Here is a 19,317-nt window from a genome sequence, read left to right as displayed (position 1 = left end):
CACTAAATGTAACACCCCAAATCCGGCCTACACGTTATGGTTGAATCTGGCGATGTCACATTGGAGTGTTTTTCGTAAAATACGATATCGTTGAAAAACCCATTCTATAATTAATCTCTTATTGATCTTGACGAAGGTTTTAAGATGTGTCGTTTGTTTCCAAAATGTAAGTTGTTTAGAAAAGAATTACTCGTATTAAATCACCTTTTATTTGAAAACATTAATTATTGCGGAAACTTTTAAAACATGATGCGTAAATGTGTTGTCTTGGGAAAAAAATTATCTTTTTGAAAACATGCATCCTTTCCTGCTGCTAGCAGTTATAAACCAAAGTAAATAAAACCCAATTTAAAGTTAAAATCCATAGAGGCCTTATTAGAGTAAAAATACCCAAATTAAAATTACTTATAAATTAAAAGTCAAATACGGAAGCATGAGCGATTGTGTGGCTACCTTCGAGTCCCTCGCAGCACCGATCCGCCTAAGGATTACCTGTGCAGATAAGCAGAAGGGTGACTTTACGAAAACTCGGTGTGTAGTCCCACATAAGCAAATTGTCAGAAAACAAACACAGTCTGGGCCTAAGCCATTGTTGGTAACAGTGACAATATCAGTTTAGGCTTTAGCCCATCTCAATATAGAAACAGTCGTGCGTTTGGGCCTTGGCCCATTGCAGTAATGTAAACAATGCAGTAACAGTAAGTAGTATGCAAGTCCTACCCATCCATCCTCTACACTCCATCTCCGTCCAACCCTACACTCCATGTAAGGATATAATCAACCCACCCATCCCTACACTCCAAAATTAGCACCGGTTGCGCAACTAAACAGTGTTTGCAGCAGAGCTGCCAGTATAATAGGCTTAGAGACATCAATGATTTGTAGCAGAACTTATAGAATAAAACACATCCTCCAATCATAATAAACCCATCCTCATGCAATTTGCATCATACAATCATGTTGTGTCATATCATATAATCATACATGTATCCATTATAGTTTAGATAGCATGCTAAAATACGGTCATACATGTATGTAAATTACTATTTATTTACCAAGATCATACATATCATCCCTTATTTGGACCCTCGAGGCCCAAAACGAGTGTTGGAATCAAATCGGGACTAAATCGAGAACTCAGGGAATTTTTTCCGAAATTCCAAAAATTTTCCTAGGTGCAAGGCTCACACGCTCGTGCGGTCTTGGGACACGCCCGTGTGGTCAGGTCGTGTACTACACATGCCCGTGTCCCTAACCCTGTACCTCTCTCACTTTTAAAGCTTGAAGAAATTGAAGTCACACGGCCAAGTCACACGCCCGTGTGCTAGGCCGTGTAGTAAATTTTTATTTTCGAAATTTAGGTGTAGTTTTCACACGACCGTGTAACACGCCTAGGTCCAAGGCCATGTTAACCACACGGTTGAGACACAAGCCCATGTCTCAGCTCATGTGCCCAAATCTGAGCATTCTGTTTCTCATTTTTAAGATGCAGAGGTCACACGACCAGACCACATGCCCATGGGAGAATCCGTGTGTCACACATGACCAAGACACACTCCCATGTGGACAAAATAAGGCCATTTCCTAGCCTCATTTGTCACACAAAACTTACCATTTTCCTGCACTAAAACTCACAAGCATAAATCCACAAATCCAACATCATATTCACATGAAATTTGACATCAATCATATAGTATTATCTGATACATCAATAGATATAAACTTACTCATGTCATAAACTCATATGCTAACACAATCTAATCAAACCAACTCATAATAAGCACTTATGTGATTATCAAAACATCACTTTAAAATAGCCAAACTTAAACCATCTTAGCCACTCCAATGGCTAGGTTACAAGACGACCATTACAAGCCATCATTGGCCAACTAAGCTTATACATGTCATTATACCAAAATGAGATTTCTATTTATACCAAAATGAGATAGTGGATAGTGTGATGACTGCTCCGACCGATTTCCAACCTTCTCGAGCTTTGAGCACTATAAAATAGGGAAAAATAAATGGAGTAAGCCTTTTATGCTTAGTAAGTCCGTATAATGGGAAATAAACTTACCGATTGTAACAACCCTCACCCGTATTCAATGCTGGAATAGCTTTACAGAGCATTACCGGACTTATAACACATATAATCGTACTTTTCTCATACATTCAATCAATTCATACAATTCTCATTTTCTAAATCAATTTGTCCCTTATAATAGCCTACAAGGCCTTAAACATGCTTTGAGAGTGGTTCGGGACTAAACAGATAACTTATAAAACTTTCACGAAGCTTTGAAAATTTTTCTCAAAACAGGGGACACACACCCGTGTGGGTAGGCCGTGTGTCTTACACGGCCACTAGACACGCTTGTGTCACCAACCGTGTGAAAATAGGGGTAGATACTGACTTGGGTCACACAGCTGATCACATGCTTGTATGTCTAGCCCTGTGCCCTTCGAAGTGGCCACACACACCCGTGTGCCAGGCCGTGTGCTAGGCTATGCCAAACCTATAGGGTATACTGACTTATGCAACACGACGAAGTCACACACCCATGTGCTGACTTGTACCACACAGTCACACGCCCGTGTGTGAGACCGTGTGGACTATACTGACTTCATTTTAATTTCAACACCAGGGGACACACGACCGTGTAACATGACCGTGTGTCACCCACGGTCGAGACACAGCCCGTGTCTCAACCCATGTGGACAAAAATAGACTAGTTGCAAAGTCATTTTGGCACCCTATTTTTACATACCTGCAAAAACATAAATTGCAATATTTTATAACTCATTAGGTAGCCAATCTACAACATTTCATACGCATTTTATACTAATTCAACATAATATTCAAATACCTAATTAATATCATTCATTTTCCATTCATATGCCTACAACATATCAAGACAACATTTGCATATTTCCATTCCATCTACTACTTACCAAAACATACCATATTTGAATACTTATACACAACCAAAACATTATACCAAGTTAAGCCAAATCACATGGCTTTAACTTATACCACAACATGTACCAAAATCACTATCTCAAGTAACCATAACTATCATATTTATATCTAGCCTATACATGCCATATTTATAAATATCCATGAGTTCAAAGGTACCAATCGGCAACTGGATAGTGTGGTGCGTAACTCTGACTTATCCGAATCAAGTGAGCTATCGAACCTCTATAAAACATGGAAAAGAAACAGAGTAAGCTTTATAGCTTATTAAGCCCGTATAATTCTGAATTTAACTTACCATTTATACATAATCAAAAAATTAAACAAAGTATATCAAATTCACTTTCCAAATGCCTATACACAAGCATTCATCAACAAGTTAGTCACATAAGTGCATGTAATCATCCATTATCTCAATTTAATACTCAATACATTGTATCATATCAAAGTCATATATCATGTACATCATTCGTATCATTTCACTCTCAATCATATAAACAGTAAATCATTCGATAATAGTAACTCATCCATTTAAACAGTACTTCATCCATATAACAGTAATTCATCCGTATAACACATAGCTTTTTCACATAACCAATAACAGAATTTATGCCCGTTGAACCTATTAGAATTTCAAGGGATACTCTGGTGATATACATTACGTATATAAATTAGTAATCCATCAATTCATTATCATTTCTACTCTTTCGAGCTATGATCAGTAAGCTCCTCCTGATCTGATGGATAGTAAGCTCTATTGAGCTGAAACGATAAGCACTGACGAGCTAAAAACAGTAAGCTCTGATGAGCTGAAAATAGTAAACTCTTACAAATTGATATATCTGTAAGCTCATATGAGCTACGGTGAGTCCGTAACACATGCAGGATCTCAACCTAAACGGTAACCCTAGTGACATGTCACTCGTATCCTACGAATTCCTATGGTTCAAACGGGGCTCGGTAACCATCAGACTATATCAATAAGGCATTCATATTTCAAGTAGATCAATTACTCAATTATATACATTCATTTCAAATAATTACCAGTATTTAAAAGTTCGATTCTAATTATACGAACTTACCTCGAGTTGCTCGGATGGAAATTATTGACTATTCGTCCACTTTTCCTTTTCCCCGATCTAATCCTAATCTCAACTTTTCTTGATCTATATATTATCAAAATCAGCTTATTTAATCAACTATTTATTCAATTTAGTCCAAAACATACATCAGGGCTATTTTACACATTTGTCGCTAAACTTTCACATTTTTACAATTTAGTCCTTATAACATAAAATTGCAATTTCATGCAATTTAGTACAAACCCATGCTTAGCCAAATTTAATACATGTTACTAGCAGCCCATATTTTCAATTTATTCACACTTTTAACAACCACATTTTACATTTTCACAAATTAATCCCTTTTTGACATTTTTGTCAAAAATCACTTTACAAAACTAATAAATCTATCAATAAACCATCATAATCTATCATCAATATCAATTTATTCAAAAATTCAATAATGTTAACATGTTAAATCTTTTAACAGTTTCAAAATCTAATGTATGGGCTAGCTAGAATACGAAGCAACAATCTCAAAAACGTAAAAATCATTAAAAATCGAGCTAAAACCATACCTTAATCTAGCTTTCAAAGTGACCAAATGGAAAAACTAAAGATTGGATTTCTTTTCTTTCAAAATTTTGGCAACAAAGATGAAGAAAGATGAATAAAAAGGTTTTTTTATTTAATTTAACCTTATTAAACATATTACCAAATTAACCTTATTAATATAACTTAAAAATCACTTAATGCTTGTCCATCTTTTCCCACTCATAATTAAAATGGTCTAATCACCACTTAAGGACCTTAATTTTAAGGTTCTATAGCTATTACATAGTTTTAGCTAATAGAACTCCACTTTTACACTTTACGCGATTTAGTCCTTTTTCTCGAATTAACCATTCAAACAGTAAAATTTCTTTACGAAACTTTCACACAATAATTGTATCATGATTTAAACTTTAATAAAATAATAAAATAAATATTTTGACTTCATATTTGTGGTTCCGAAGTCACTGTTCCTATTTGACTAAAAATGGGCTGTTACACATGTCTTATTTATTAACACAAGCACTCATAAATATATTCCATCAATTTTGGGTAAGTTACCTAAACACATAAACTTATTCAAACAAGTTAGTCACATAATCTCATATGAATATAAAGTAAACATAGATGAGCTCATCATAATAAAAGCTTCCATTAATTTCACCTTTCCACTTTTCAAGAGTCTTTTCTGTCGAACTATTGAAATCTCGATGGTTGTTTGAGTAATATACACATGTGCAAAAGTACCCATTGGGTACATAATGAAAAGGCACACCCTTGAGTCGTACATTTTACAGTAGGATTACCAGTCAAAGCTAAATCCTATCCATAGCATATTCTTTAAAGAGCTTAATATGGATTACCCGTCCGGGCTAAATCCAATTTATAACCTAACTCAAGAGGGCTTACATTAGAATTACCTGTCCAGGCTAAATTTTATTTGCAACATATGCACTATTATTTTCAACCCATCAAAATTCAACATTCGACCGGAACACAAGAATTTGTCCATATTACACAATTTAAAACTATTTCATTATGTATAAATATCATCTCACACATAACAACACAATCATACAATTCAATTCAATCATATTAACATACATATTTAAGTTACACGAACTTACCTTGAAAATTTTCGTTTTTGAATTTCAACTAATCCAGAACCTTTTGCTTTCCTCGATCTAGTTCCGTAGTTGGTCTTTCCGAATCTATATGGATAAAGTTAACTATTAAACTATCACATTTCATATACATTTGCATTCTATTGCATCCTAGAAAATATTACCATTTTGCCATATCCTTTTCAAAAATACCGATTTCGTCCTTAGGCTCGAAAAATGAAATTTATGAAATTTAACCCTCTTTCCAAGCCTAGCCAAAATTTATAAACAACATTTATAGCACACATTATTCATAAATTTCATAATTTTCCATGGGTTTTTACTAATTTTCATTTTAGTCCCTAAATCATCAGAAATTGCTTTGTAAAAGTTGTTTATCTATGAATAACTTTTCATTTTCTACAATAAATTTCTAATTTTCAGCATATTCATCCATGATTCAAATTTCATACCTTGACAACTTTTCAAATTAATCCCCTAAATAGAAAGATTAGACTATCTCGGTTTCAAAAATATAAAAATTATTAAAAACGGGACTTGATTTTATACCTTTTTAAGCTTGGTAATTTGTCTTCCTCTCTCCTAGGGTTTCCATAGAAATTTTGGGGAAGATGATATGAAATTAGATTAATATTTTTTTATTTAATTTTCAACTTTTAATTTTAGTGATTTCCAATTTAGTTCCTTGCCTTTTCTAATTTTTCCATGGATGAGTCATTAAAATACTACTAACTACTCTTCAATGGTCTAATTACCATATAAGGACCTTAAGCTTCGAATTCCATAGCTATTTGATACCTACATCTACTAGAATATAACTTTTACATTTTATGCAATTTAGTCCTTTACCTAATCAACCACACAATCGATAAAATTTTCGTATCAAAATTTTCATGTGAGCTTCCTATCATGATGCCATGAATAAAATAAAATAAAATAATTTTTATTTTTGACTCAGATTTGTGGTCTCGAAATCACTGTTCCGACCTCACCGAAATTGGGCTGTTACAACTCTCCCCATTTAGAAATTTTTGTCCTAAAAAATTCTTAACATAAAAGAGGTTAGGGTATTGCTTCCTCATGGTATCCTCAGGCTCCCAAGTAGCTTTCTCTAATCCATGTCGTTTCCAGAGGACTTTTACCAAAGACACCTTTTTTATTTCTTAGCTCTTTCGTCTCATATGCCAGTATCTTAATCGGTTCCTTATTGTAAGTCATATCTGTAATAGCTCAATTTTGAATCTAGTCAGAATAGTGGTTTCGGGATCACAAATTTGAGTTAAAAATATTTTAATATTATTTTTAGTGCTTATAATGTGTGAATTGATGTTTGTGAAAATTTTGTGTGAAAATTTTCTCGTTTGTGTGCCCGATTTGATAAAAAGAACCTAATCGCATAAAATTTAAAAGTTGCTTGCTATATGTTAAGTGTGCCTAATTGCTATGTCTCTTTAATTGAGAGGTCCTTATGTGGTTAATCGACCATTAAACTTATGAGTGGACTATTATGGACATGAATTAAATGGATTTCATGTTTTATAATTGAGGTTATATAAGTAATTTAGTATTTAAGTTAATAATAATAAAACGAAACATAAGATTTGGTTCATTATCATCCTATATTTCTGAAAATACAAAGAAAAGAGAAAGAAAAAGAGTTCTAGGGTTTCGACACTTTGAGATTTAATTAAGGTATGTGTTTTTAATCAGTTTTTGATAAGTTCTACGTTTTTGTAATCGTTGTTTAGTAATCTATCAAGCCCATGTCTCAATTTTTGATTTTTTTGATGATTTTGAGTTATGCCATTGATGAAAGTATGAGTTTTATGAAGTTTAATGATAGTATATAGAAGCTTGATGTTGGGCTAATATGTTTTGTCTTTGAATTTTTGATGAATTTGAGTAATTTGGGCTAAATTGTTAAAATAAGATTTTGAAGGACTAAAATGTGAAAGAATTGAAATATATGGGCTGCTAGGGATCATAGGAAGATTCGGCTAAGGCATGATTGTGATGAATTTTGTATATTTTGGAGTTTTGTGAATTAGGGACTAAATTGTCAAAATATGAAAATGTGAGGGCTAATTTGTAAAATGCACTAAATATGTGTATATGGATTAAATTGAATGATTTGTTGAATAAAATGGTTACTTTTGAATGCATATATGTAACATCCCAAATCAGAGCCTAGTCGGAATGGTGGTTTTGGGACCACAAAATTTGACGTAAAAATACTTGTTTTATGATTGTTTTGAGGTCTAGGACATGAAAGCCTGCATGTGTGAAATTTTCATGAAGAAATTCTAGGTGTAAGGTGTTCAATTGAAAATTAGGGACCAAATCGAATAAATTGCGAAACTTGTGTTCTAGAAATAATTTGTATGAAATTGCTTTCTACTATTAACTAGGAGGTCTTAAGTAGCAATTAGCCCAAATTCTAAGTTTTTGGACAAAAATGGGCATGGATGGAAATTTTTGAAAGTTTAGTAAGGAAGGGCATTTTGGACATTTAGTAATAAATGAAATAAAAAGGGAAAATCAAAGCAAAATTCACTTATCTTCTTCCTTGTGGCTGCCGAATTTTACAAGGGTTTCATAAGCTAGGGTTTTGACATTTTCAAGCTTGTAGTAAGTGACTCCTAGCCCCATTTTTAATGTTCTTTACATTTTTGAGATCTTCAAAACATGCTCTATCCATTTCTACCATATTTCAAGCTAGGGTTTATGTTAGAAATTTGACCCATGCATGAGATGATTGTTCTTTGATGATTTATGGAGGATTATGAAAGTTAGATGTTAGATAAACATCTTTTACTAGATGATTTTTCATGAAAACACTAATAAGGGACTTATTTGTAAAAGGTACAAAATGTGTGGTAGAAATATGAAATAGAGGAAAATGTGGACTGATATGAGCTTAGAATAGATTCAGCTAGGCTTGGGTAACCAAGAAAATACATGTATTTCGTTTTACGAGCATTAGGACCAAATTGTAAGAATGTGAAAGGTTAGGGGTAAAGTGGTCATTTTGCCCAAGAATGAAATTTTGGGCTGAATTTGAATACTGAGATAGAATAATAATTTATTTGTTTATATAGACCTCGAGATACCAATTCTAGAGGTTGACCGTGGAAAACAAAAGGTTTCGGAATAACAGAAATCCAAATCCGAAACATCTTCCAAGAAAGTTCATGTAACTCAAAGTAATACTTTTTAAATACTTAAATGTATATTCTTGAATGTGATATAAATTTTGATACTCAATTTATAATAATTCATAAAACATGATTGTATTGATTAAAAAGGATTTAAATATCTCGGTTGAATGAAAACGGTATCCGATGGAATTCTTGAAAATAAATTAACGGTAAAAAGGATCTTACCCGGACGGGTGTTCCTTATGTGATCTGGCCTCCCGAAGAATATGTGTTTTAAATCGATTTAGCTTGGACGGGTAATCTGAATTAGGATCTGAATTTAGCCTGGACTGGTAATTCAGATCTAAGCTCATTAGAGTATTTGTCGTTGCAGGGGATTTAGCCTGGACTGGTAATCCTGACATTACTCTATGAGTTTATACTACGGGGGATTTAGCCTAGACTGGTAATCCCACCGTAAAATAATGAGGTTCGCGGGAGTGTGACTGTTGAAAAGGTCACTAATATGAATTGATGATAAATGATTTAGTACTCCATCAGTGTACTAAAGATTATCCATCGACATTCTGAGAAATTCAACGAGATTAGTATGACAAGTGGAATTGAGATTTTTGTTATGATGAGCTCATCTACTAATCGTCCATTATTATATATTACTATGTGTTTAATCCTGATGATTGAGTGCATGTGTTACGGAAAATATTCTATACTTGATGGATTGCCTATTTAATGTGGTTGTATGTTAAAATAACTAGTAAGTTTACTTTCCTGTTATATGGACTTACTAAGCATGTCAATGCTTACCCCATATCATTTTTCCCTATTTTGTAGAGTTCGTGGACTCGTGGAGCTTGGAAGACTGTGGGAGCCTTGATCACACTAGTAACAAGTCTCATTTTGGTATAAAGAAACATTCATTTTGATATAATGCCATGTATAGGATTTTTTATCAATTTTTTATATGTGTCATTTGGTTAGCCAAAGAAATGGCTTATGAAGATATGCTAATTCATTTTGTATACGGCCAAGAGATGTGGCTCATATTGATATGGGTGGTAACCCTACTAAATATACATGTTTAGGTTTAAATGTTTCTTGTGTTGTGATTGTATAGCCTAGCATGAATGGATGTGTAAAATGAGGCCCAATAACTTGAGAATGGTTATGGCATAAAATGGTATGTGGTTATATCATGGCCTAAGTATAAAATGTGGAATGTGCTAATGATAACCTCAATACAAGAAGTGTAACTTGAGCAAGAGTAATAAGGTTTACATGTATGAATTGTCAAGGATGTTTAAGTGTAATTATATACCATGTTAACTGTCCATGAAATATATAAGTGTGTATGGATGAAAAAGGGTGTCCAATGGCTTGGAAAATAGCCTTTAAATGGTCCACACGAGCAGACACATGGGTATGTGTCTAGACCGTGCCCCACGGGCGTGTTGAATGGCCATGTGTCCCTTGTACCCTAATTTTGCAAGTCAGTAAGCTCAGTAGTAAACACAGGGCTAAGACACGGGCATTTTTCTTGGGCGTGTGAGGGACATAGCCTAATCACATGGGTGTGTACTCTGGCCATGCAAAGTCTGCACCTTTTTTATGAAAAATTCACTTAATTTTAATTGACCACACAGCCTGGCCACACGGCCATGTGACACTAAATTGATGCTGACGTCATAGTCAGAGAGTTACACGGCCAAAGGACACGGGCGTGTCCCCTGTCTTACGGGAAATCTCCCAAACATTTCAAAAACTTCCCAATTTAGTCCCAATCCTTTTTTGACAGTTGTTTTGGGCCTCGTAGGCCCATATTAGGGATAATTTGTGAATGTATGAATGAAGTTGTTTTAAAGAAAAAATTTTATAGCCCAAATTTTTGCATGAATGACCGTGTATATGTTCGGTAATGCCTGATATCCTATCTCAGCCTCGGGTACGGGTAAGGGGTGTTACAATATAGATCAAGAAAAAAGGAATTCAGATTTAGATCGAGGGAAATCAAAGGTAATCGAGTAAATGATCCAAATCATCAATTTCGAGTACGAGGTAAGTTCGTACGTGATAAATGATGTTACAATTTATGTTTTAATGTTTTGATAATATATATATTGTATCTATTTGAGCTTGGTTTAAACATGATGATATCGACTATGTTCGGCACTAAGTGTGCGATTCAAACAGCTTCAGCTATAAATAGCACTAAATGTGCAAACTGGAATAGCTTCGGTTATATGAGGCACTAAGTGTGCGATACTGAGATAGATTCGGTTATTTGAGATGGCACTAAGTGTGCGCGATCCTTATAGCTTCGGCTAACCATTAAAGCACTAAGTGTGTGAATTCTTGAAGCGTGGAAAGACTTCCGAATGAATTAATGTATGGAACAAAAAGGTGAGAATTAAATAAATAATACGGGAAAGATCAGGTATGTACGATACCTATGTGGTAGATGATGCTATGTGTATGAAGCTTAAGAAACTTGTATGAACATGTTAAGTGTGATGGAATAGAATTGAAAGATGATTTGTGTACTACTTAGCAATTTTTAGATGATGTTTCGTATTATATAAACTGTTGATTCTATTTGTTACGAACTTACTAAGCTTTAAAGCTTACTGTGTGAAACGTTCTCTGTTTTATAGTGTTATAAAGCTAGCTCAAATTCGAGAATCATCAGCGACTCATTCTCACTATCGGACATCTATTTTGGTACCATTTTGAAAGTTGTATATATGGTATATGGCATGTATAGGCTAGTGTCATTTTGGTATGTTTTGTGTTGTGAATATTAGCCATGATTTTTGGCTTGAAGATGTTGATATGTAAGGCTTCTTAAGTTGGCTTAAATGGTGTGTTTGCTAAGTAAGTTATATGACGTATATATTGCTTATGTGATGGTTTAATTTTGAAATGTTGTAATGGTGAATTTTGTGGTATGAAATAGGTGATAAGATGATGATATTATACTTTTGAAACATATGTGAGTTTTAATGATTTTGGTATATTTAGGTTGTGGAATTGAGTAGTGATTTGAATGGTATTTGGATGTTATGGAATATGTATGAAATGGTTGAATTAGTTGCCTATAAATGATGGAGAAATATTTTTGGTTTTGGTGTGCTTGAGATAGGTGGGAAATGTGGCTTAAACCAAGCCCAATTTCACCCTACATGGTTGAGCACACGGGCTTGTGTCTCGACCATGTGCCTACTATAACTTAGTTATACAAGTCAGTCTCGAGCACGACCTAGACACATGGACGTGTCTGGTGGCTGTGTGTGGCACACAGCCTTGGTACATGGGCGTGTGTGACCATTTTAAAGGGTACACGAGCTAGACACACGGGCGTGTCGTTAGCCATGTGACCTAAGTGAGTTTCAACAACGGCCAAGGCACACGGGCATGTCTTAAGGCCGTGTGGACAAGTCAATATATATGCCCTGTTTTGCCACGGCCTAGACACATGAATGTGTCTAATGCCGTGTGAGGCACACGGCTTGTTCACACGGGCGTGTGACCTTTATAACTTTGAAAAATGTTTAAGTTTCGAAAAAATTTTGTATGAGCTTGATTTAGTCCCGACCCTTTTCTAAAGCATGATTAAAGTCTTGTTGACCTTCGTAAGGGACTCTATAATGATGTGTGACTTTGATGTTATGATGTTTGTGAAATGAATGCAAAATGTTTAGATATGTTCAGTAATGCCCCTTTACCCTGGTCCGGCGACGGATACGGGTTAGGGGTGTTACATTTGATTAGTATCAGAGCTACAGTTTAGTCGATTCTAGGACTAATGTATTGTGTGGGAGTCTAGCTATACATGCCATATATATGAATTGCGATAGTGTGATGATCCCTGAAAGTTAAAATGTGTTTTCCATATAACAAATAGATTTCGAACGAGTGATAGCTGATGATGTTGAGAGCAATGCACCCGCTCCTGCTCAAGGGGCAGCGCTGGCTGAATCTAGGCTGATATCTAGTAGTCAGGGAGGAGAGGCTAAGCAAGCCTTCTTCCAAATGATGACTGAGTGGTTCACGAAATTCGTACGAGCGAATCCGACTGCTCAACAACATCTACCCCCACCTGTTCCTCAACAAGTCCCAGTTGTGCCACAAGTAATAGATATGATTCAATTGAGTAAGCCACCTGTTGATAAGATTCGTAAACACAGGGCTGAAGAGTTTCGGGCTACAGTTGATGAACATGCTGAGAGGGCTGAGTTTTGGCTTGAGAACACTATCCGAGTATTTGATGAATTGTCCTGTACTCTAGAAGAATGTATCTAATGTGTAGTATCTTTTCTCAGAGATAATGCATATCACTGGTAGAAACCGTTGACATCGATGGTTCCTAGAGAACGACTTACCTGGGAATTCTTTCAAACCGAGTTTCGAAAAACGTACATAAGCCAGAGATTCCTAAATCAGAAAAAAAAAGAGTTTCTAGAATTAAAACAAGGCCGGATGACCGTTACTGAGTATGAAAGAGAATTCATACGTTTAAGAAAATATGCCCGGGAATTTGTGTCTACTGAAGAGATCATACATAAAAGATTTGTTGATAGATTGAACGAAGACATGAAACTGTTAGTCAGGATACTTGAACTGAAAGAATTCGTAGTATTGGTTGAGAAGGCCTGTAAACCGAGGATCTCAGTGAAGAAAAGAGAAAAGCTGATTCAGAGGCTAGAGATTCGAGAAAGAGATCAATGAATAAATCTTATCATTCCTTGTTAAAGAAATCTAGAGATTTTATTGATCGATCGATAGCTTTAGTGGGATATCAGAATAGAGATCAGGGAAAACAATATACTAACCCTTAGACTCAAACTACCTCAGTATCGAGTGTTGGTAACGCAAAGGATGTAAAGCCTGAATGTAAACAATGTGGAAGAAGACATTTTCGAGATTGCTGGGGGAAAAATAATAACAGAGCTTGTTACAGTTGTGGTTCATGAGATCACTTTATAAAAAATTTCCCAGAGTTAGCTGAAAAAGATAATGCTCAGAACATAAGGTAGACCACTGCAACTAGAGCTAGACCACTGAGAAACACGGGAAATGTGAGTGGTGGTAAAGGTGTGACGCGAGACACTGCAGCAAGATCTGATGCTAGAGCACCTGCATGGGCTTACGCATTCGAGCATGAGAAGAAGCGTCATCTCCAGATATTATTACTGGTACTTTTACGCTCTATGTTACTAACATTATTGCATTGATAGATCAAAGGTCTACTCATTCGTATATATCTGTGAATTTGGTATCCAGTAAGACTTTGCCTGTAGAGTCTATTGAATTTGTAATTAGGGTATCGAACCCCTTAGGCAAGTGTGTATTGGTTGATAAAGTGTACAAGCCATTGGCTTGATGATTCTGGATAATTGATTTCCGGCCGATTTGATGTTGTTACCATTTGACGAGTTTGACATAATTCTGGGTATGGATTGGCTATCGATGCATGATGCTGTTGTAAATTGCAAACGAAAGATGATTGATTTGAGATGTCAGAGTAATTAGATTATTTGAATTGAATCAGATGTTTTGAACTGATTGTCAGCAGTGATTTCAATGATGTTAGCTCAGAATTATGTGAGAAAGGGTTGTGAAGCTTATTTAGTTTATGTACTTGACACGAAAGTGGCTGAAAAGAAGATTGAATCAGTACCAGTTGTGTGTGATTGCCCAGTTGTGTTTCCTGAAGAATTACCAGGTTTACCACCAATCCGAGAGGTTGAATTTGGTATTGAGTTAGTGTCTGGAACAACTCTGCTATCAATAGCTTCGTATAGAATGGCACCGACTGAATTAAAAGAGTTGAAAGTTTAGTAGCAAGAATTGAAAAATAGAGGCTTCGCACGACCGAGTTATCCTCCCTGGGGTGCACCAGTTTTATTTGTGAAAAAGAAAGACAGAACTATGAGAATGTGCATGGATTATGACAGCTCAATAAAGTGACGATGAGGAACAAATAACCTTTACCACAGATAGATGATTTGTTTGATTAGTTCCAAGGAGCTACTATGTTTTCAAAGATAGACCTGAGATCAAGTTACTATCAGTTGCGAGTAAAAGATTTAGACATTCCAAAAACTACATTCAGAACGAGGTACAGACACTATGAGTTTCTAGTTATACCTTTCAGATTAATGAATGCACCTGATATTTTTATGGATTTGATGAACAGAATACCATATTTAGATCGATTTGTTGTCGTATTCATTGATGATATTTTGATTTATTCACGTGATGAAACTGAGTATGCTGAACATCTGAGAATAGTGTTACAGACTTTTCAAGATAAGCAGTTATATGCGGAAGATTAGCAAATGTGAATTTTGGTTATGATAAGTCAATTTTCTGGGCATGTTGTGTTGGCATCTGGTATCCGAGTTGATCCGAACAAGATTTCTGCTATTTTGGATTGGAACCCTCCGAGAAATGTTTTTTAAGTCCGTAGTTTTCTTGGACTTGCTGGTTATTATCAACAATTCGTAAAAGGCTTTCAATGATTGCGACTCCGTTGATGAAATTGCTTTAGAAAATATATGAAATTTGAATGGTCTGAAAAGTGCCAGAAAATTTTTGATCAGTTGAAAGCTCTATTAACCGAAGCTCCGGTGTTAATTCAGCCAGAATCGGGTAAAGAATTTGTGATCTATAGCGATGCACCTTTGAATGGTTTAGGTTGTGTTTTGATGTAGGAAGGCAAAGTCGTTGCTTATGCCTCAAGACAGTTGAAGTCTCATGAAAAGAACTATCCGACTCATGATCTAGAATTAGCAGCTATTATGTTCGCGTTGAAGATTTGGCGCCACTATTTGTTTGGTGAGAAATGTCACATTTATTCCGATCACAAAAGCCTAAAATATCTGAAGACTCAAAAAGATCTGAATCTACGACAGCGAAGATGGTTAGAGTTGTTAAAAGATTATGAGCTTGTTATCGATTATCATCTTGGAAAAGCAAATGTTGTTGCTGATGCTTTGAGCCAGAAATCATTGTTTGCATTGTGTGCGATGAATACTCAGTTAAATTTTTCTGATAATGGTTCAGTTTTAGCTGAGTTGAAAACAAGACCGTTATTTATTCAGTAGATTTACGAGGATCAGAAGATTGATAATGAATTGTTAGCAAAACGGGTTCAATGTGATTTGAATACCGATTCAGAATTTTGAGTTGATAATGACGATTGTTTGAGATTTCAAGGGAAAATTTGTGTTTCGAGAACTCCAGAGTTTATTTAGATGATTTTGAAAGAAGCTCATAATAGTCGTCTATTTGTTCATCTGGGTAGTACTAAAATGTATAATGATCTGAAATAGCTTTATTGGTGGCATGGTATGACATGAGATATTTCAGAATTTATTTCGAAATGTTTGATTTGTCAACAAGTTAAAGTTGAACATCAAGTTCCGTCTAGATTACTTTAATCGATTATGATTCTGGAGTGGAAATGGGACAGAATCACGATGGATTTTGTATCGGGTATACCTCTGACACCTAGTAAGAAAGATGCAATCTGGGTTGTTGTTGATAGATTGACTAAATCGGCTCATTTCATCCCGGTTCGTACAGATTATTCACTTGAAAAGCTTGCTAAGTTGTAGATTTCTCAGATTTTGAGATTGCACGGAGTACCTATTTCTGTTGTATCGGATAGAGATCCAAGGTTCACATCACGGTTTTGGAAGAAACTACAAGATGCTTTAGGTGTGAAACTACACTTTAGCACTGCTTTTTATCCACAGACGGATGGACAATCTGAGCGGATTATTCAGATACTCAAGGATATGTTAAGATGTAGCATTCTTGAGTTTGAAGGTGCGTGGGAATAGTATTTTCCATTGATTGAATTTGTGTATAAAAATAGTTTTCAATCGAGCATTAAAATGGCACCATACGAAGCCTTATATGGTAAAAAATTTCGTACGCCATTGTATTGGTCAGATCTTAGTGAGAATAAGATTAACGGGGTTGATTTGATCAAAGAAATAGAAGAAAAAGTAAAATTAATACAAGATAGTCTGAAAGTAGTTGCGGATCGTCAGAAATCGTATGCAAATTTAAAACAAAAAGATATTGAGTTTGAAATCGGTGATAAAGTGTTTCTGAAAGTATCTCCATGGAAGAAAGTATTCCGATTCGGCAAAAAAGGCAAATTGAGTCTGAGGTTCATCGGGTTGTATGAGATTATTAAGCGTATCGAGCCGGTTGCTTATAGATTGTTGTTGCCAACAGAGCTAGAAAAGATTCATAATGCGTTTCACGTATCGATTCTACGAAGATACAGATTAGATCCTTCGCATGTCATTTCTCCGACTGAGGTTGAAATTCTTTCTGATATGTCTTATGATGAAGAACCGATACAGATTTTAGTTTGTGAGATCAAAGAGTTGAGAAATAAGAAAAATGCATTAGTGAAAGTTTTGTGGCATCGGCACGGGGTTGAAGAAGCCACGTGGGAACCCGAGGATGCTATGAGAAAACAATATCCAAAACTATTCACTGGTAAGATTTTCTAGGACGAAAATCCCTAAGGAGGAGAGTTGTAACAGCCCGATTTAGACTCTAGTCAGATAGTGGTTTTGAGACCACAAATCTGAGTCAAAAAATATTTTAATATTATTTTTAGTGCTTATAATATGTGAATTGATGTTTGCAAAAATCTTGTGTAAAAATTTTATCGTTTGTGTGCCCGATTTGATAAAAAGAACCTAATCACATAAAATTTAAAAGTTACTTAGTGATTTTTAGATGATGTTTCGTATTATATAAACTGTTGATTATATTTGTTACGAACTTACTAAGCTTGAAAGCTTACTGTGTGAAACGTTCTCTATTTTACAGTGTTATAAAGCTAGCTCGAATCCAAGAATCGTCAGCAACTCATTCACACTATCGGACATCTATTTTGGTACCATTTTGAAAGTTGTATATATGGTATATGGCATGTATAAGCTAGTTTCATTTTGGCATGTTTTGTGTTGTGAATATTAGCCATGAGTTGTGGCTTGAAGATGTTGATATGTAAGGCTTCTTAAGTTGGCTTAAATGGTGTGTTTGCTAAGTAAGTTATATAATGTATATATTGCTTATGTGATGGTTTAATTGTGAAATGTTGTAATGGTGAATTTTTTGGTATGAAATAGGTGATAAGATGATGAGATTATACTTTTGAAACTTATTTGAGTTTTAATGATTTTGGTATATTTAGGTTGTGGCATTGAGTAGTGATTTGAATGGTATTTGGATGTTATGGAATATGTATGAAATGGTTGCCTATAAATGATGCAAAAATGTTGTGGTTTTGGTGTGCTTGAGATAGGTGAGAAATGTGGCTTAAACCAAGCCCAATTTCACCCCACACGGTTGAGCACACAGGCGTGTGTCTCGACCATGTGCCTGTTGTAACTTAGTTATACAAGTTAGTCTCGAGCACAGCCTAGACACATAGGTGTGTCTAGTGGCCGTGTGTGGCACACAGCTTTGGTACATGGGTATGTGTGGTCATTGCAAAGGCTATAGGGGTTATACACACAGACGTGTGGTTAGCCATGTGACCTAAGTAAGTTTCGACCATTGCCAAGGCACATGGGCATGTCTTATGGCCGTGTGGACCAGTCAGTATGTATGCCTTGTTTTGTCACTACCTAGACACATGGGTGTGTCTAATGCCGTGTGAGGCACACGGCATATTCACACGGGCATCTGACTTTTATAACTTTGAAAAATATTTAAGTTCAAAAAATTTTGTATGAGCTCGATTTAGTCTCGACACATGGGTGTGTTTAATGCCGTGTGAGGCACACGGCCTATTCACACGGGCGTCTAACCTTTATAACTTTGAAAAATATTTAAGTTTCAAAAAATTTATCATGATTAAGGTCTCGTTGACCTTCGTAAGCGACTCTATAATGATGTGTGACTTTGATGTTATGATGTTTGCGAAATGAATGCAAAATGTTAGGGGTGTTACAATATCAAGCTGAATCTTAAGTTCTATTGGAGTAATAATTTGTGAAGGATCCAATCGATATCGTCGTAGCATGGACACATGAAACATATTATGAATTTTATCAAGCTCCGGAGGTAACGCTAACTGATATGCAACAGGCCCAATTCTTTCAATAATCTCATATGGGCCTATGAATCGTGGACTCAGTTTTCCTTTGCATCCAAACTGGAAAACTTTCTTACAATGCGACACTTTCAAGAATACTTTGTCACCAAATGGAATTTCTATTTCTTTTTGTTTTAAATCAGCGTATGACTTTTGACGATCAGAGGCTGCTTTCAAACTGTATCGAATTATCTTCACCTTTTCTTCGGTCTCTCAGATCAAGTCAACTCCATGTATCTTTTTCTCACTTAACTCTGTCCAATACAATGGAGTTCTACACTTTTGACCATATAGAGCCGCATACGGCACCATTTTA

This window comes from Gossypium hirsutum, chromosome A06 (assembly GCF_007990345.1).
Source record: "Gossypium hirsutum isolate 1008001.06 chromosome A06, Gossypium_hirsutum_v2.1, whole genome shotgun sequence".
NCBI lineage: Eukaryota > Viridiplantae > Streptophyta > Magnoliopsida > Malvales > Malvaceae > Gossypium > Gossypium hirsutum.
This window is presented reverse-complemented; position numbering follows the sequence as displayed.